This window comes from Phocoena sinus, chromosome 4, assembly GCF_008692025.1.
Source record: "Phocoena sinus isolate mPhoSin1 chromosome 4, mPhoSin1.pri, whole genome shotgun sequence".
Classification (NCBI taxonomy): Eukaryota; Metazoa; Chordata; class Mammalia; order Artiodactyla; family Phocoenidae; genus Phocoena; species Phocoena sinus.
In genome coordinates, this window is record NC_045766.1 from 112218291 (window position 1) to 112240318 (window position 22028).

The following is a 22028-nucleotide window of genomic DNA, read 5'->3' on the forward strand; positions in this document are numbered from 1 at the left end:
TTTAAAGCCTCTATGTCAAAAAAATAATTACACCCAGGCCATTAATTTCAGTTCCTTTCAATTAATGCTCTTTATCATTACTCTGATCAAGGAAAGGAACTATTTTAGGAAATGAACAAATTCATGATGTACCCTTACTTATTCATTATTTTTGTTGACTCTTTATATGATGCAAGTCTGAAGTATTCAGTATATCGCCCTTCACACTCAGATTCTGGATTACTCTTCTAACTTTTTTCCATTTCTCTCACTTCTCCCTAGGCATAGTGTCTCTTTTAATACACCACACACTTCACTATCCCTCAACACACCATTTTGTTTCCAAGTCATTGCCTTTGTCTTTCTATCTACTTAAAATATCCTTTTCCTTCTCTGTCTAGTGAGGTCATAATCATCCTTCAAGATATAACATAATTATTACCTCTCTTTTTGAAGCATTTCCTAATTTCCCCCCAGGAAACGTGTCTCTATTTCATTTGTGTTTCAGTAGGTCTTAGCACTTACCTGTACTACCCTTTATTACAAGCAATATTTGTGTGTTTTAATGACCAGACTTTGACTAACTAGGACAAAGATGATAAGCAACTTCTCAGTGTATCCATCTAAACCTGCACTAACAATCTAACCACTAGCTGTTTGTGCCTATTGAGGACCTAAAATATAGCTAGTGTGACAGAGGAACTGAATGTTTAATTATATTAATTAAAGTTTAGTTATTTTAAGTTTCAGTGGAAGTAGTCACATTTTACATAGTCAATAGCTACATATAGCTAGTGGCTAACATATTGGATAGGGCAGCTGTAGCATACCTCTATCATCACAGAAACTTCTGTTGCACAGTGCTGGGGAGAATAAACTCACAGTAAAATCTGGAACAAATGAATGAATGAATGGATGAATGAATCCTATAGGATATGCTGGTAACATTTGCTTTTCAATGGAAAACTGCCATTGTGATGGATTATTCTTATGATTGTGTTGGTGAGGATACTTTTGCAGCTTTATGGAAAGAAACAGATAATCTCAACTTGACCAAGAAGATAATGATGATATGAAGCACCAAAGAAACCAAAGGGAGTATTAAAGTTTATCTTTGGTGAATTCCTTATATATTCTCCCAAAACTTGCTTGCCTGAGGTGGCAGTATAGCAAACATCACCTTTTAAGACAAAGGCATATAAGAAATAGGATTGAGGCAGAGGTAACAATTCTATCACTTTAGATTTAGATTTCTTCAGATGAGGACATAAATTCACTCACTCTTTTTCAAATTTAATTTTATATTAATACCGATTAGGTGGCTATTATGAAAAAAGAAAAAGAAAGCGAGAAAATGAAAATATCAAGTGTTGGTAAGGATGTGGAAACACAACAACTGCTGTGCATTGATGGTGAGAATATAAAATGATGCAGCCACTGTGAAAAATAGTATGGTGGTTCCTCAAAAAACTAAACAGAGTTACCATATGATCCAGCAACTCCACTTCTAGGTATATACCCAGAAGAATTGAAAACAGAGACTGGAATAGATATTTTTACTCCCATGTTCATACTAACATTATTCACAATTCCCAAAAGATAAGAAACCAAATTCATTCAACACATAAAGGGATCATCAAAATGTGATATATAACTACAAGTGAAGATTATTCAGCCTTAAAAAGGAGCGAAATTCTGATACATGGTGCAACATGGGTGAGCCTTGAAAACATTATCTTAATCGGTGTAAGTCAGACAAAAAAAGAATAAATACTGTGTGATTCCACGTATATGAGGTACCTAGAACAGTCAAATTCATAGAGACATTGAGTAAAATAGTGGTTATTGGGGCTGGAGTAGGAAGGAACAGGAGTTACTGTTTAATGAGTATAGACTTTCAGTTTGGGATGATGAGAACGTTCTGGAAGTGGATAGTAGTGACGGTTGTACAGCAATGTGAATGCACCGAGTTGTATACTTTAAAAGGTGAAAATGGTAAGTTTTACGTTACGTGTATTTTACCATATTAAAAAATTACATTGTTAAATATTTATTAATTTCATTTATGGTTGGATACCTTCATCCCTTAGAAAAATATTTATCCTTCTAATGTGGTGTCTTAGTGCCCTTTAAAATGTTAATTTTAACGCAGCCCCACAGAATAGTCTCTCTGCCTATTAATAATAAGAGAAATGTGATAAGCCAAAAGAAATTTTATGTAAAATGAACATACATACAATGCATCTGGTCTGTGGTATGTACTGTACTAAACAAGGACATTTAATGGAGGAAAAAAACCCTTAACAATGAGCATTGTGCTTCTGGATACGACAGCTGCTGAGGTATGATGGAGGGTTTGAAATGAAATCACTGCATAACTGGATGCAGTGAAGTAGATGTGAAACCCCAGGAGGACTTTGTGCTGGGGCTGATACAAAGTGGCCAATAAGGCAATGTCTTAGCCACCTGCACATGCAAATTGCTAGATCAAAGACTAAATGATCAAATGGGATTACTCCAGTGATACAAATGTATGCGGATATCGTGAATTGAAGATTATGGAGCATCTGCTCCTTTGCTGACTCCTTGGGGGGCAGGATGTGTACAAGGAAGGGTCTTACTGTAGTGAAGGTGAGAACACTGATTGCTCTCGGTGCTGGAAAATAAAGAAAAGCAACAGTCCTATCCTCCCCTTTTATGTTTTCTTTCCTTAGTGTGATTATTCACCTTCTAATACAATACTGCTTTAATTCACCCTCCTATTCTATTACCGGTAAATTTTCTAGGCAGTCCAACTTGGAATCTTATGGATAACTCTTCTTCATGGCTGATGATCTATCATACTTAAAAAGCATCCTGAGCACACTGCTGTATTTAAAATAGATAACCAACAAGGACCTACTGTATAGTACAGGGACCACTGAACAATATTCTGTAATAACCTAAATAGGAAAAGAATTTGAAAAAGAATAGATACATGTATATGTATAAGTGAATCACTTTGCTGTATACCTGAAACGAACACAACATTGTTAATCAACTATGCTCCATAAAAGTGAAAAGAAAAAGCATCCTGAAATTTACTTTCCTTCGTACATTACACAAAGATAAGGCTATTCATGTACCATGCAAAGGGCATGAGCTGGGTAAATTGTTTATTCAGGAGAGTAATACATTGGGTTGACTCGGTCATGCTCTTTTGCCAGACGCTGTTGATTGCAGGTTCTTTTCCGCCAAATTGAATTCAGGTTAGTAAGTGCAAGAGTGTAGAAAGAAGAGCCTGATTTTATTAGTTTATTAGAATAATATTCTGACTAGACAAAGTGATTAATTGATCACTTTAATTCTGAGCATTGTGAGTATATTGAAAATTACTATTATTATTATTTTGGCGGTACGCGGGCCTCTCACCGCTGCGGCCTCTCCCGTTGCGGAGCACAGGCGCCGGACGCACAGGCTCAGCTGCCATGACCCACGGTCCCAGCCGCTCCGCGGCATGCGGGATCCTCCCGGACCGGGGCACGAACCCGCGTCCCCTGCATCAGCAGTCAGACTCCCAACCACTGCGCCACCAGGGAAGCCCTGTTTAAAACTATTTTTAAAGTGGTCTCCTGGAATGAGAGCTTGAGCAGAGGTAAGGGAAAATATCAGAAAAGAATTTTCTTGTTTGTAATTTTTTTTTTCCTAGAGCTGTAGTTATAGCTAATATACTAGTGCATATATTCTTCATTTTGCCTTAGTTGCTACTGCCAGAGCAGCAAAGAAATGTTTTTGTCATAGAACTGCACAGCTTTGCCTATCCTTCTGCAGTCCAGGCACTTTATGGATTTTTTTTTTTTTAATATATTTATTTATTTATTTATTTTTGGCTGTGTTGGGTCTTCGTTTCTGTGCGAGGGATTTCTCTAGCTGCGGCAAACGGGGGCCACTCTTCATCGCGGTGTGCGGGCCTGTCACTATTGGGGCCTCTCTTGTTGCGGAGCACGGGCTCCAGACGTGCAGGCTCAGTAGTTATGGCTCACGGGCCCAGCCGCTTCGCGGCACAGTGGGATCTTCCCGGACCGGGGCACGAACCCGCGTCCCCTGCACCGGCAGGCAGACTCTCAACCACTGCGCCACCAGGGAAGCCCAAGAGGTTTAATTTTTAAGAGGACGGTGGAGGATAAACGATGATTGCTTGAGAAAGAAGGATTATGAAAACTTTGAAGAACTTTTTGTTTTCCTAGAGTGGAAATAATTATAAAAATAAGTAAAGGAGCCAGGGAATGGAAAGGTTGAAGATACACAAAAGGAGAAAATGGGTGTGTTCTGGCCCCAATGAGAACAGTTGTCTCAGAAGAGAAGAAACAGATACTTTTCTGAGACAAGAATGTGTCAGCAGATGTTACACAAAATTGGAGAAGGGAAGAGGAAAGCAGAGAGAGAACCGCACTGATGCTGTGGGGCTGAAGCTACTCTATGCTAGAACTTGAATTTACTGAGGGTGGAGATCACTTACATTCACTGCCGTGAGGTTCAATGTCTAGTACCCTGACTCATAGAGATTGGTAGTTAATACACATGTGATGAGGTGAACTATGAGTTTTTCACGCTTATTCTGGGAGAGTAAGTAATGGAAGACAAGAATGTCAGAGCAAAACAAGGATCCAATGGGAAGATCCTGTGAATGCAGGAGCATCACAGTGGTGCATAGTTTCCAGGCTTCTTTATGTTATGTCTTTTAAATTCTTTCAGGAAGAGTGAAAGAACTTAATGGAGAAACAATGAAAGTGAAAGAAAGAAAGATGAAAGAAAGTGCCAGGTAGGGATCTAATGTACAGCATGGTGTTTATAGTTAATAACATGGTACTATATATTTGACACTTGCTAAGAGAGTGAACCTTAAATGTTCTCACCACAAAGAAGAAATGGTAATTATGTCACATGATGAAGGTGTTAACTAATGCTATGGTGGTAATCATTTTGCATTATATAAGTTTATCAAATCAGCATTTTGTCACCTTAAACTTATACAATGTTATATAACGATTGTATCTCAATTAAAAATCCATAAAGTGGGGGCTTCCCTGGTGGCGCAGTGGTTGAGAATCTGCCTGCCAATGCAGGGGATACAGGTTCGAGCCCTGGTTTGGGAAGATCCCACATGCCGTGGAGCAACTAGGCCCTTGAGCCACAACTACTGAGCCTGCATGTCTGGAGCCCGTGCTCCGCAACAAGAGAGGCCCCGTGAGCCTATGGCCGCTGAGCCTGCGCGTCCGGAGCCTGTGCTCCACAACGGGAAAGCCCACAACAGTGAGCTCTCCGCGTACCGGAAAAAATAGAGAATGAGATTATGTGGTATTAAAAATAATTGATGATGATACTTGTCCATGATATTTATAGATGCTCATTCAGCATTGTGAGAAGCACCTTTATATAATTTTTGTGCATAATCCTACAAATCATTGAGTAGACAATATTACCACTGTCGTGCAGATAAAGAATCTGTGGCTTTCATGTGCAAAGTTTCATGGATAACTGGGAGAGCTTCAATTCAAATACTGTTCTGTTTGACTTCAGAATCCAGCCTCTTAACATTAAAAGACCTCACATACATACGTCCCTCCACGGCAGAGGTTCTCAACGTGGCAGCACATTAGAATCACCTGGGGAGTTTTTCTAAATCCTGATGTCCAGCCTGCACCCCAAATCACTTAAATCAGAATCCCTGGGGATGTGAAATCAATTTTTTTTAATGACTTAGGTGATTCTAATGGGTAGAAAATATGAGAACCACTGCTCTATAGTAAATATTTTGATGATACTCAAGTCTTTTTCTCTGGCACAGAGCTGTCTCCCCGGCTTTAAACTTATATTGTTCAGGGTTTACTGCATCTCTTCATTTGTCTGTCCTCACTCCCACCCCACCTCAGGATTTCTCCTGTTCCAAAATGAACTCATCTATCACTACCCGAATAGTTGCCTTCTAGAGCCTGTGTTATTTAATTCTTCACATCCACTACTGCCCCAAGTCTTATAAGTAAAATTTGCGGAACAGTCTCTCAAATTGGGACTTCCCTAACTCCTTATATTTGGGAATCTCTAATTTTTTATTGTATCTCAGAAACATTTTTCCAATTTTCCCTTCCTCTCCTCTTCATCACCTCTGTAGGTAAATTTACTCAGGCCATCCTCATCTCTCATGTGGAATTTTGTGGCAGACTCCCTGTTTTTCCATAATTTTTAGTTTCTCCTTGATTTATTTTCCTGTTTAACGCTGTCAGTGATATCTTTCTAGTATCCCATTAGTTGTGTCACTCTTTGATTAAAAACTTCTCTCCACTGACTGCAGAGAACATACTTTATGAGACCTTTTACCATTTGGACACACCTCTCTCCCTCACCAAATTTCCTTTCCCTTAATGAAAATACCCTGCATTCTGAAGCCCCTTCTATACTCTACTTTCCCTTAAAAGAAAAAAAAAAAAAAAACAATTATGCAATGTCTGTCTTTTCCACCAGATTGTCGGCACCAGGAGGGAAGGATGGGCATCTGTATTTTAGTGTTTTCCCCATTGCTAACTGAATGCTTTTCAGAAAGGAGTTATTAAAAAAAGATGTGTCGATGTATATGTGAAGGGAAGCATGCAGGAACTTCTCACAATGCTTGTCATTACACAAGTTTTCCTCTCTGAATGAAATGACAAAATACTCTCCCTCCCCCTGGTTAACTCATATTTTTAATGTGACATACACATATGAAATACTTCTGGAGATCGCCAGACAGAAATAATGTAGTAGCTTTTCCTCTTTGATTTCACAATGCATTGTTCCTATAACTGTAATAGGAGTTATATCAAATAGCGCAGTGCATAGGCATGTGTCCCTTCTAAACTAAGAATACTGAAGAATTGGAGGTATATATCGTTTCTATTTGTTTCCTCTGCACATATGATAGTGCCTGAAATATAGCTGATACTTAAATTGTTACCTTTGTTGAATGGATGTCTGATTTCATGTATTACTGAGTGGACTCAAAGACTCTGGCTAGCAGGTTTCTAGCTTCTAAATTTAATGGTAAGATTGTATACTTTTCTTCTGAGAAAAAAGAAAAATATAATAATATCTAATACTCTGTGACCATTCATTAATGATCCTATGAGTAAGGAAAATTGTTGAATTTGTTATCTGAGTAATTAGCTTGTCAATGCTTTGTAAGCCCTTGTCCTTATTATTGTAGACATAAATTACAAGATAATTGAAGTATGGCCGCTATCCTTAAATATTAAAAAAAAAAAAAGACCTTGGCTTCCCTAGTGAGAGAGGAATGATCTTTATTCTTCATTTACACGTTTAATAGTGTGTACTAGTCCATATACAGACCACAGGATACTGTAGATATATACTTGGTTCAGTGGCCTTTAATTTGTGCCTTTGAATATTTTCAGTTTTGCCAACCTACTACAGGTCATATGCACAGCTGTTTACTCTTCTGTGTATAATTTATAGTTTATCTGCATAATAAGACTTAGCTAAATTATCAAACACACACAAGGGATTTTAACTATTGGATTTTACTAATACCTTTCACGTTGATGGGGATTTATTGAAAGAATGAAATTTTAGATTTCAAGTAAATAATAAATTGATAATCCTACATTTAGATTGCAGTGCTGTAGAATTATATTTTTTAATGTACAGACATCTTTGTGTTTAGTAGTGAATTGTAGTAGTACAATAATATAATAACAATTCACATTTATTTGAGAATGCAAGGCATTATAAATAATGAACCTTCTATAAAGTTTGTATTTAATTACAGAGATTTAATGACCAACTCAGGTTCCCTTTGTATATTGAAGTATAGAATACTAAATGAATTAAAGGAAGATATTAAAGTATTAAGATTTGGGCTTCCCTGGTGGTGCAGTGGTTGGGAGTCCGCCTGCCGATGCAGGGGACACGGGTTCGTGCTCCAGTCCAGAAGGATCCCACATGCTGCGGAGCGGCTGGGCCCATGAGCCATGGCCGCCGAGCCTGCACGTCCGGAGCCTGTGCTCCGCAGTGGGAGAGGCCACAACAGTGAGAGGCCCACGTACCACAAAAAAAATAAATTAATAAAATAAAAAAAAAAATAAAGTATTAAGATTTAACAGTAAGAGAATTTTTCCTGTGATGGACAAAATTATAAAACTAGCACACCACTGTGAGCTCAAGCATATTTTATTTCCTCTTCCTCTTGTGCATGAAGAGTAAAACCATTCCCATACTTGTGTTCTCTACCCTCACTGTCAGCCAGTGTTTCCTACTAGAAAGAATGATATATCCCAAGCTACTGCCCAACGTATTTAGACTACATTCCTACATAAGAAAACTCATTGAAAAAACAAAATCATCTCTCTGGTGCACTCTGGAATAACTAAATATTGATAGATTGCAAAATTAATTGTTTTAGTCATATAATTTTTGATATAATACACAGGTTGTTTCATTATACCTGCATGTTACAGTGGCCTTACCATCTAAAAAATGCAGATAATTTAAGAAAAGAGAAAAGACCTGAAAAGAAATGTGGGCCTTTGCCATTTGGTAACATATCTGTTTTTTCAAATGAAAACTTTGGAATAAAATCAATCGTATTTAAACAACATAATTTAAACGTGCATGCAGATCCATACTAATATTATAAGTCCACATGTATAGACTACAAATGCTTTATAGTCAATCTCTTCCATCTGTTATAAAGATAATAAAACTGTGCTTTTTATGATATCATTGAGATTTATTTTTTTATTATTTGTAACAATTTATCACACTTTTCCCTTTTGTTCGCTACTGCTTCTGAATACTCCAAACAGCATTTCACTAAGCATATAATTCACTATTAGACAACAGTTTCTTGAATTCATTTTACTGTAATATGAAGATCTATTTAAAATTTTGCCCCTATTTGTTGTTCTTTGAAATAACTTATATATGTAAATATGTATATAAAACTCATTAAAAATTTTTTCAAAATGGGAAGTACCAATATCTTTGAATCTAATAAAATCTGCAATAGTATAGTTTTCATGGTTATTAAACAGCTCTGTTTTTTATGAGCAGTCAGAAATCCAAGTAATAAAGTAAAAGAAAGTATGAGAACAGTTTTTCCAACCAGATTATAAATAATTTTACAGTATACAATACATATACACATGTACAGAAGCCTATTAGTTTCCATTTCCAAACTCCATGTCGGAGTTCCAATATCCTATATGAGTCCAGATAAACATATTTTCAAAATAAATTAAAATGAATGACTGAATGTTCTAAAATTCCTTGAGCACATTGTGTTTCCAGCTCACATTCTCTTTAATCAAACATTGAAATTGAGAAATATATCTACAACTGAAATACACTTGTGTCTGAAAAAAAAGAAAATCCAATTTGTAAAATGAAAGTGAGTTTATACTCCCTGCTTAAGAGTATATGATTTATGGGCTGAAATTCTTCTTTGTATGAAGAAAATAACGTTGAATACATGACTTAGAAATTAAATAACAACTTAAGTTCAGCTTTTTTACTTAGGAGATGATGATAATGGACTTAATCTTACTTTGCATAAAGAAAATAATATTGAAGTAATGCATAAATTAGAAATTAATTTATACTAGGAATCTAATTATCAACCAAGTCTTATGCAAATATAAGCTGTTACTGCAACAAATGTGTATTTATTAAAATTATTACTTTTGACTATCTGTTTTTAAATGCTGTGCTTCATTGTAGGTTCAGTGATGATTTTGAAGGTTTTTGGTGATATAAAACATGCAAATTAAGCAAAAATATTAAGTATAAAATTCCAGAACATTACAGCTGGAAGAGAATCTGGGGTGGTATTCCTGATCCTATTACTTTATGTCTGAGAAACTAGAGACCCAGAAATGGAAAGTGACATCAAGGGAGGAAAACTGAAGTAGAAACTGAGCTAATATAAACATAAATGTATATTATAAACTGATGACTGAAATGATGTTTGTTTTGAAATACCTTCTATAAACATGTTTTAGAAGATGTTGGAAGAATCCTAAATTAGAAGATGGATTGTAATAATTTATGGTTTAAGTGTACTAAAGCAGTAAAGTGGGCAGAAATTGATGAATAAATAGAATGCTTGTATCAGAAGTTATTTGTATCTTTCAGTAAGTCATCTTAAATAGCAGCCTATTTCTTTCTTCCTAAAACTTAATGTAGATTTTTAAACCTTTTATCTCCAAAATTTCAGTACTTTTAAGGATTAAAGAGAATGTGTTCATCACATCTATGTTTTACAAATTGTACCATTTCATTTCTGGATGGGCGGATTGGATGGATGGAAAGGGTAGACTTGAATATTTTTTTCCATAAAGTTAGTCTATGATGAACTCTGAAAAGGATAAATCTAACCAAATGTCCCACTTTCTATAGAAATAAGGGGAAGTTATATGGATTGATTCAAATATTTACTTTCCTTTTTACACTTCACTATAAAAAAGCATGTTTTTGTATTCTGTTGCCAGTGTATCCATAAAGTAGCACAAAAGCAAAGCTGAAACAATTTACAGTATTGCACCTTTATATGAATTATAGCTATGTGAAGAAGAACAGCTAATTATATGAAGAAAAACATGGATTCACAATCAGGAGCATTTTTAAGGAGGAAAACAAAGCCGTAGATGAAGGAAAAAAGAATAAATTAGTTTGACCTTAAGCTAATTACATACATATACAGTTCCATTGGTCCTTAATGGCCTAATTAATTTCCTTAAAATTGTAACGATATTCTAATTAACTATAATTAAGTATTTTGTTCCAAAAAGGAGAAGGCACATGGCATTTGTTGAATCTTTGCTACTTGTACCGTTCAAGGGTTTTTTACATGGTTACCTTGTTTAATATTTTCTCAAGCTTGTAGAATTGATATTATTACAATCATTTTCAAATAAAAAAGAAACCAAAGCCTAAAGATACAATGTGTTAGAAGCATAGGTAGGTTTTGCTCCTCCCTCTGTGTGGCTCCAGGTTCTTTAAGCCTTCCTGCCTCTGTATTTCTTCCTTTGAATATGAAGTAATCTCCTTATAGACTGCTCTGATACATTTGGCAATCAGTGACAATTATTATAAGAACTGAAGAACTACGTTAATTTATTTAGCCTGTTTAAAAAAAAAAAGCAAGAAGTAGATTTTATTTTTTCCAGAGTTGGTAACTGATAAGAATGTACATTTAACAAATTAACATGATTCTTTCTCTTTTTTAAAAAAACACCTGATAAGTAGTATTCTATGTAGGTGTTATATCTCATAACACAGTATCTACCAGTGCTGTGATTAAGAATTTGATCTCGGCTAGAATATTCCAGGACAAAGCAGGGGCAACCAATGACAATGTGGCAATAAGCACCTTCTCTGTGACTGACTGGGTAGGATAATGGATGTAAGCTGTACGTAAAGCAAAAACACTCTGAGTGCTTGCAGGGCCACCTTTTAACCTTTTAAATCACAAGGACACTTAACTAGCACCCTTCTGACTGAAATAGAAGGTTTAAATAGGAATAATCACTGGATCTAATTTATATCCTGGATTATAGAGATGTGGCCATTTAAGACATTTAGCCTTTGGAGGAGGATATATATATGTGTGTGTATATGTGTGAAGTGTATGAATAATATGTTTTTTCCTTGTTCATCATACCAAAAGCTACTAGGAGTTTTAAAATATAGTAACTGTGTAAATTTTTAATAAAGGGCCTCTTGCTAATATTTATTTTTCTCCATGTGTAACACATTTTCTTGTGGAAATAGAGAGGGTAAGTTTTCCTTGAGGACAGGATTTCTTTCTTATCAGTCTTTGAATGTGCAGCACCTCACACAGGTACTTGCTACTAAATAAGTGTCTTGTATATTATTTTCTTAAACAAATACATGGGTGGATGGATGGTGGCAATGAAATAGAATTCTACCTCAGGAAGAGAAAGTTACTTTTTGGCAAAACGTTTGCTGAAAACATGAAACGACAGTAGACGCAAGAGATTTTAGTATTGGGGACAGTCTCCTTGGCTCGGCCTGACCCTAAAAATATTGCCTGATTAAAGTCACTTGGGGGCTTCCTGATGACACAGTGGTTAAGAATCCGCCTGCCAATGCAGGGGACAGGGGTCCGAGCCCTTGTCCGGGAAGATCCCACATGCCGGGGATCAACTAAGCCCGTGCGCTACAACTACTGAGCCTGCGCTCTAGAGCCCGTGAACCACGACTACTTAGCCGGTGTGCCTAGATCTCGTGCTCCGCAACAAAAGAAGCCACCGCAACGAGAAGCCTGTGCACCACAACGAAGAGTAGCCCACCTCACTGCAACTAGAGAAAGCCCACACGCAGCAACGAAGACCCAATGCAGCCAATAAATAAATAAATAAATTTTATTTTAAAAATTTAAAAAATAAAGTCATTTGGTCCCCTTAAGCACTCATCCCCAAACCCTGCAATGTACATATATATATATATATATATATATATATATATTTTTTTTTTTTTTCGCCATCAATGCTTAGGGCAGAAAGCATTTCATCAAGCACATTTGCTTTTGAAGGAAGTCCCTGTAAGAACAATTGCTAATGTTGCAGTAATAATTAGAGAAGGAAATAGAAAAGGAATCATAGAAATAGCTGTTGAATTCTGCAGCAAGCATAGAGAACTTTTTGTTTACAGGTTAATTTTTTAATTAGGGAACAAAAGCTGAGCTCTAATACCAGGAAGCAATCAGTCTAGTTTGGGACAGAAGCTTAAAAAAAATTCTGATTAGAGACGCAGAATTAAATAGACTTAATAATTAGAATTAAATAGAAGAATATCTGGATAGAGAAGTACCAGGAGAAACACATCTCCACTGCAATGCCCTACTAAGTGTTTTACCAGTACCATAATGAAGTGGATCTGATATTTACCACCAGAACTTCTAACTGGCTAATGGCTGGCTGGGGGACATGACTAAGTTGAGATGGGTTATCTGTGTGCCAAAGGATCTCTCATCCTCCATCAGACTCCCGGAGCTCGTCAAGTGGTGGTTTGGGGTTTGCAAAGAGAGCAAGTCCCAAAGCACAGTCTGTTCCAGGGGTGCTTATATCAAGTTTGCTAACATTTTCTTGGCCAGACCAGGTCACATGGCAACCCAGATTTGGAATTTGGGGAAACAGACTTCACTTCTTGACTGGAGAATCTGCAGTATCTTATTGGGGAGGTTTGGGTTTACGAATGGAGTAATTTGCAACCATTTTTATAATCTACCACGTAGTCTTTTCAAATCTATCTAGGAGCTATTTTTATAATTTTTTATAGATGTTAATATAGTCAGTCCTGCTGTGGTATACAAAAAGTTGACAGAAAGAACTAATTTTAACTTTTGTGCATAAAAAAATAAGTGTTCTCCATTTGAAATATTGAACACTGTTTCCTTATAAAAATTAAACACTAAGAAACTTAAAAGATGAAATGCACTGATATATATTTAAGGGATTCCTATATGCAATACCACTTATTTATATGCATCATATGAAATTTGAAAATTCATCAGGGTATGCAGTTCAATATAATGTGCTTCTTGTATAACAGAGGATGAGGTAAAAGGGAGATTGCCAGGTCTGAAGGGGTGACTTAAATGGGTATAGTAGGACCGCCTGAAGTGCATTCAATTTTAGAAGTGGTACACTTTACTGTTTTTATATCAAAGTTAATGATTAGAACTTTAATATATTTTAGAAATGCATTGTCATAAAACTTAGAAGTAATTTAAATTATATGAGATTGTCAGCATGAAATAAGTCTTAGTGTTGTTGAGACTTCCATTCTGAACAGGATCATGTTTTTTTCTCAATACATGAAAATAATGTAAATCTCAAGTGTAATCTGGAAACTTGAAATCATCAAAATTGAGTGCGTATTTACAATATTCCTGATTTAATGAATGGTGCATTACTTTAGGAGTGTAACCTAGGAAAATTATTCACATATAGTAATCTGTGATCCTCCTATTGGTGTGAACAACACAGCATGGGGCACTGTATCTCCAGTGCCTTGAAGAACGGCTGGCTCTTAGTACATTTCCAGAAAGGTTCCTTGAACTTCTTCCAAAAAATTCTTTTCCTCAGTTTTTTTGTTTTTCTTTTTTATTGTCTTTTTGCTCTTAATCTTGTTTTTTAATATATTTTTTCAAAATAATAAACATGGATTGACCTCAGTTTACCAACTGAAATATTTTATTTTCTATTTTGTGGCAATTTAGTATATTAACATCATTCACACATTGTTTCTTTTGACTTGATGACAATTTCTTTGTGTTCCCCAAACTTGAACTCCCTCTTAAAAACTCAAACCCCGAGAATTCCCTGGCAGTCCAGTCGTTAGGGCCTGGCGCTTTCACTGCCAGGGGCCCGGATTTAATCCCTGGTCAGGGAGCTAAGATCCCGCAAGCCACACCACGGAAAACAAACAAACAAACAAAACAAAACAAAACAAAAATCTGATTAGAAAAAACTGGTTATTGATTTAGAAAATGTTACTAAATTTCTAAAAAAAAGAATCTCAAACCCCAACCCAGACCATTATAAAAAGAAAGCTTAATGTGGGAGTAGTATTTCCAGAATTAGCTCCAGAACCACTTTTTAAAAAGTATACTTTATTTCTTCTCTCTGTCTGCTCCATCAACCATTAAACCTTTTCCAGAGATCCTTCTGACTAGCCACTCTAGCTCTGGGCTCACTACTAATTGACTATTTTAGCAGCTCTTGTCTTTAAAGTCTCTTGATCATGTTACTCGTGTGCCAGAGATAAAGATGAATGACTTCAGACTTCAGGCAATGTGCTAGCTCTTATCCTTTGTGTAAAACCTTACATTCCCCTGCCTCAATTCTATAAAACTTCATACACTGATATATCCTGTTAACAAACATAAATCTATCTGCATTCTTTTCCTAAACTCTGAGTGATTGTGAGAAAATCAGAAACAGTTTGTGTGCTACCCATTAAACCACCATATGTATGTGGTTTCCTATGCACTTGCACAAACAAGTAAACCAGGACACGATTAAATTGCTTCTTCCACAGTGTTCCAGCAGTAATCAGCACATATTTTATAACATGTATGGCATTGTACCAGCCGTATCTGTTTGGAGAGTTTGTCTCTTCCGGTGGTCTGTGAGTAACTTGTAGGCAGGGAACTAATTCCTCAGAATGCCTTGTGCCTGAGATTGCTTACAAGTGAATGAATGATAGGAATGAAAAGTCTAAATGACATTGAATACACAATGTAACAGCCCTAGTATTTTTTTTTTTTTTTTTTTGCGGTACGCGGGCCTCTCACTGTTGTGGCCTGTCCCGTTGCGGAGCACAGGCTCCGGACGCGCAGGCTCAGTGGCCATGGCTCACTGGCCCAGCCGCTCAGCGGCATGTGGGATCCTCCCGGACTGGGGCACGAACCCGTGTCCACTGCATCGGCAGGCGGACTCTCAACCACTGCGCCACCAGGGAAGCCCATCCCCACCCCACCCCCAGTATTTTTATTACAAAACTCTGTGGCAAAATAGCATCACATTTCCTGTGAATATTTTCCCCCATTTCTACTCAAAACAGCATAATGGGGCTTCCCTGGTGGCGCAGTGCTTGAAAGTCCGCCTGCCGATGCTGGGGACGCGGGTTCGTGCCCCGGCCCGGGAAGATCCCACATGCCGCGGAGCGGCTGGGCCCGTGAGCCATGGCCGCTGAGCCTGCGCGTCCAGAGCCTGTGCTCCGCAACGGGACAGGCCACAACAGTGAGAGGCCCGCGTACCGCAAAAAAAAAAAAAAAAAAAAAAAACCCAGCATAATGCAATTAACCAAACTTGTGCATAGGCATCCTGCTAGTCATGAACTGTTTGTTGTTTATAACTTTGGAGAAAATGATTGCAGCTCTCACACCTATACGTTTTCCCTCTGAGTGTAAATACACCTGCAGACCTTCTATGATTTTCTAACTGGAGGGCTGGTGAATAAGCTCAGCGTGGTTGAGTCGAAAATGTTGGAGGATAGTTGGATCTGCAGGCTAAGATGGTGGGGATGTTAAAGGTTTTATGCGTGAGATTTATTTGTATCGCCTACATTATATTTGAGAAAATTTAGATTTATTTTGGCATTTCCATTTGGATTTTAAACCCCTAGTTAATTTTTAATGCCTTTCTGGAGTGTCTCTTACCTTACATTGTCTTTAAATCTCAGTTATATGTTTCTTTTCTTAGTGGGAAAATCATTTATTATAGAAGCTGGGATTCTGAAATAGCACACTACTGAATTTAAAGGAAAAACCATCCTATCATTTTATTTGGTGTTAAACTTACTCAATTATTCAAGAGAAAACATGAAATTGGCCCTGTGAAACTTCTGAGCATCCTCCAGGATGAACGGTCCCCTCTGGCTCACTTGAAGAAATACGTTGCCAATCCTCAAAGGGATCCTGGGTCAATCTTTGACAAGCAAATGGCTAAGAGGCTGGTTGCCAGTATGGGTGTGGAAGTGGAATGGAATAAGACGTGGGGATAGATGGCAAAAGGAAGAACTAATTCAAGCCAAAGGGAAAAAAAGAATAAGAAGATACTTGGGATGGTAGAAAGACTCCAGGGAGAAATAATTAAAGCAGGCTTATTCCTGTGACATTCCTCATTGGGTGAACTGAAAAGCCCTGACAGCCTGTCGTATGTGTTTCATGTGCTTAGCTCTGTCAGTGATTTTATGAATCACTTACTTTCTGACAGACCTGTTCAAAAAACTGTAGGCCGTCCCACAGGTGGGATTTGTTGATAGAACAAAAAACATCTGTTATATTTTTACACTTCTGACTTTAAACAATGAACTGGGGGAAAAAAAGTGGCTTTTTTGTCCACTGACTGCCTGTCCACTGTCTCCCAAGCCCTAGGAAAGTTAAGATTGTGGGGAATTTTTCTCTTGCTCACTTCTGTGTTTCCAGTTACTAGTGTCCAGTATGTGGTAAGCACTCAATAATATTTGTTGATTATTTAACATATGAATTAATTAATCTTTGTCTCTCCTGCTGCTTCAATGAAGGTAGGCTTAGATTAGGTATCAGTCATGACTCATGGAAGGTTTTTATACATACATTTAGAAAATGTTGATGATGCCATAATCTTTTTCAATTATGGATATTGTTTTCTTTCTCTCTCCTCTCCCTTTTTTCTGCTTATTATTTAGTTCACAGAGCCTTCCTTTCTACAGTAAGGCTTTCCTAACTTTATGTCATGGAAAGTACCCCTTATGGCACTCTGTTGGGATTGTCTGTACTTTGGATGTATTCTCTTAGTAAACAATATTATCTATGAAGATAACCATGTATGTTATCTTTGCCACTGAATTTTCCCTAGTATTTAGTTTAGTACCTGGATATATAAGCAAATTAAGAAATAGTTTTGAATGAATAAATGATACACACAACATTTTTAAAACTAAAGCTTTTTTTGGAGACTAGAAGCAGAGAAAAGAAACAGTTGAATTATAGTCAGTCAACAATTACACTGAATATAGTTTGCTTATGCAGTTCTCCAAATTGGTAGGGAATTAAGTTAATTAGTAATTCATGGACATTGCCATTAACTAAATGCCTGCTGAGTCACAGAGATGGAGCTATATATTCAGGGAAACCTTTGGAGCTCAGCTATAACCCACCCGGTAGTTACTAGTATATGAATGTATTGAAGTCTATATGGTCGTTTCTCATAACTAGACCATAGGGTAGGAACCTGGATGACCCTACGAGTAGTCTGATATGGAATGTCACTAACACTGCCCACTGACCTACTAGACAAGGAGGCACTGGCCACTTTGAGGAGGTACATGCAGCAAGTACAGAATGAATGACAGACATTGAAAGTTAGGATTTTTTTGGTCTAAATGATCATTTCTCACTTGTATTGCTACAAGCATATAATATCATAACTGGCCCTAGTATTTTCATTTAAACCCCCCTCACTATAGTCAGTTCCCCTCACAGCAGCCAGAACAATTTCTTAATAATGAAAACAAGATCATATCTTAGTTGAAAATTCCCAGATCTCCCTTTTGCAATTAGGATAAAATGCAAATTCCTTGCCCTTTTCTTGCAGACCTCAAATGATGCAGGTCTTTCCTAACCCTCCAGACTCATTCTTATCATGCTCTCCTTTCAGTTGCTAGATGTCAGTCTCAGAGGCCTGCTCTCTGTCTGCTTGGCGTGTCTGGGGCACACCAAGCCCTTTCATGCTTCAGTCTTTGTGGTTGCTCTGGTCTCTACCAGAGCTCTTCTCCCCAGATTTACACAGGGGTGATTTCTGTCCCTATCATTCAGGCCTCAAAGAAAACTTGACTGATTTCCCTTTATAAAGTAGACTCACACTTTCCTAAGCCTTCTCTATCACATTTTCTTATTTTATTCTATACACGCACACACAAAGACATACACATACACACACACACACACACACACACACACACACGGGAGCTCTATAAGAAAACAAAATATTTCTTTTTAAAATTTCTCTATTACTTTAATTATAATATTAAGTGCTTAATAAATAATTGTTGGATAAATAAATACCTGAATGGATCTATGGGTCTTCGATTTGAAGTGTCAAGCATTTTTGCAAAAATTTTCATTTAAATTCACAGTGGTATCCCCAAGATATCTATTCACTTTAAAATTAAGAAAAGTAGGGCTTCCCTGGTGGCGCAGTGGTTGAGGGTCCGCCTGCCGATGCAGAGGACACGGATTCGTGCCCCAGTCCGGGAAGATCCCACATGCCGCGGAGCGGCTGGGCCCGTGAGCCATGGCCGCTGAGCCTGCGCGTCCGGAGCCTGTGCTCCGCAACGGGCGAGGCCACAACAGTGAGAGGACCGCATACCACAAAAAAAAAAAAAAAAAAAAAAAATTAGGAAAGTAATGTGCAGGAGTTGGATGACTTTCTCAGAATAACAGAGCAGAACAATAATTGAAATGCAGATCTGTCTGACTTGAACGTTTCTGCTCTCCCTGCTCCACCACGCTGCCTCCAGACTATTTCAATAGGAATCAGCGTGCAGTGTGACAAGGAAAAGGGATAATTTGCAAACATATATTTAGGCACATGCTAGATGAAATTAGTGAAAGAATTCCTTATTGGGCTCCTGAAGGTATTGCCCTCTAGCTTAATAATTTTTGGTATTTTAAATGCCTATCCAAATATTTCCAGATATAAGAGAAATAAGTCCTGGTGATATAATGTGACTACACGGTGACTAGTTAATACTCTACTGCATACTTGAAAGTTGCTAAGAGAGTAGATCTTACAAGTTATAACAAGAAAAAAATTATAACTGTGATAATGGATAACTAAAATTACTGTTGTAATCATTTCACAGTATATACATATACCAAACCATTATGTTGTACCCCTAAAACTACAGTGTTATATGTCAATTATACCCCATTAAAAATGTGTCTAAATAAATAAATGCCTATTTGAAATAATAAAGTGCCTCAATCCAGCGCTTCTCAAATTTAATGTGCACAGAAACCACCCGAGCATCTTGATAAAAATACAAATCCTCCCAGGTGGTGCAGATGGTGTGGATCCATCCACCTATGCTTTCTGAGAAGCAAGAGCTGAATGAATATTAGTTTACACTCGTAATTCACATATTCTATTCTGCAATTATTAGAAGAAGGACTTTATGGAGGAAGAGGTTGTCATGACTTAGAACCGTGGTTCGCGAGTTTTGGGCATATTAGAATCACCTGGGGAGCATTGAAAACTCCCAGGAACCAGCTCGCACCCAGACCAGTTAAATCAGTTTCCAGGGATGCCGAGCGAATGCAGTTTTTAAAGCTCTGTAGTTACTCCACTGTGATTGTAGATACTTGCTGCCAGCAGCTTTGGCATGGGAGTTTGTTACAGAAGTGAAGACTCAAGCCCCAATCCAGACCTGTTGAAGTCCTGGCTGCATTGCAAGAAGACTCCAGGTGATTTTCAGATACTTTTAAATTTGAGAAGTACTGGTTTAAAGCAAGCGGTTGTTTGTTTGTTTACTAAGCTCTCTATTCTTGGGTATGACTAGGAATACTGGAAGTCAGTGGAGCTTTTTAGTACTGTCTAAGAAAGAGTTTTAGGGATGATAGCCAAAATACAAAATATAAATGCTCACTTCATTTGGCAGTGGTAATTTGTGACTTTTTGCACATTGTTTTAGTTTTGGAATAAAAGTGGGAGTGAAATTACAGTCAGAGAAATATTCAATGTAAGGTAAAACAAAAGAAAACTAAAGCTAGCCAGTGAAATCAAAATTTTCATGAAGCTTAAAAGGTTGGTGGTACAGAGGGGGTACTGGGTTGTGTGTTTTTTGTTTTGGTTTTTTGTATCTTTTTAATGAGATGTATATATATTTATAAACTAAGAGGGAATCAGAAGAAAGTGGTTAAAATGGAATGGAAGGATTAAATGTTGGTGGATATGGTGGATCTTATGGCAAGGTGATTAGGCAGAAGAGTCCTATAAGGGGGAGGGGAACCTAAGAATTGGGCACAGGTGAGAACAATAAAGCCATAGTGTCTGCTTTCAAGGGGAATACACAATAATACAGGAAAACAGGCAACCACAGAGCAGTGTGATAAGCAATATAATAGGGTAAGAACAGAGAGTATGATAATACAGAAAAAGCAATCCTATACCATGACTGGGATTGGTCAGGGAGGGCGTCTGGAAGAACTAACCTCTAAACCTACACCTGACTAGAAGAGCATGATAGGAAGGGGGAATCTGGCCAGAGGAATACAAAGGGAAATGGCCTGGAGTTGAGAAGGAACAACATGTGTTTAAGGATTTGAACTGAGTTCAGCCCAACTTTAGCACAGAGTGCTTTTATAGGTAAGTGAGGGAAGGGGGGTGGGCAGAAAAAGGAGAGGAGGTAGGTGTGGTGAAAGATTAAATTGAAAAGAGGTGAGTTTATGGGGAGTTCTTTCTCCTGAGGGAAAATTTTATCATGCTTCTCCCTTGACTAAAAGATTTTAATATCAATGGAAATAACATTATATTTGCATATGAGAAAGTTTTTCTAACTGTAAGGTTAATGGGAAATATAGAATATAAAAAACTAATTGGGCTCTTGCAGTAATTCGGGAAAAGATAATGGTACCCTAAACTAGGTGGTGATGGAAGAATGGGAAAATGGTGAAATAAATCCAGATTTTAGGAAGTAAAACCTGTAGTGCTTGCAGATTGATTAGATTGGGAATGGGGAAGAGTCAAGAATGACACTCAGGTGTTTGAATCAGGCAACTCCATGGAAGATGCCATTCATGGAATAGGACACACAAATCTTTTTGTTTTGTTGGTTGGTTATTTGGGAGGCTGGTAGGGTGGTATAGATGATGAATGGTCTTTTGGAATAATGGTGTTCAGTGGATAGTGATATGTGTGGATCTGAAGCTCATCACGGAGATACAGGAAAGAGAAACCTATTGGGAGTCTTCAACATAGATATAGCACTTTAAACCATGAAAATGGAAGCACTAACCTAGGAGTACCATGTAAACTGGAAAAAAAAAAAGTAGAAAAAAAAAGAAAAGGCCTAGGACAAGATCTTTAGGATTGTCAACTTTTAAGGGATGATTAGAATTTTAAATCAAGCGGAGAAAGGTAGAGGGAAAATATAGATATAACAGTGTCACAGAAGTTTATCAACACTTTCTGAAATGTGAAAAACGGGCAAAAGTGGCTATTGAATTTCAAATAAAGGAAGTTCTTGACCATAGATAGAAATTTTCACTGAGTAACAGGGGAGCATAGGAGAGATGGATTCAAATTTGTGACTTGTAGACCACAAAAGTAGAAAAAATTTTCAACATGTTTAGCTGAGAATGGGAGAGAGAGAGCACTGAGGTTTAGAAGGTTATATACAGTTGTGGCAGAATATTTATTCCTGCTTTTTTGTGTCTGCCCAAGGAACTGCTTTGGCCCCTTTTTTGGTGAATATCTGAGGAATTTTTGTTCTCTTCCCTTGTCATA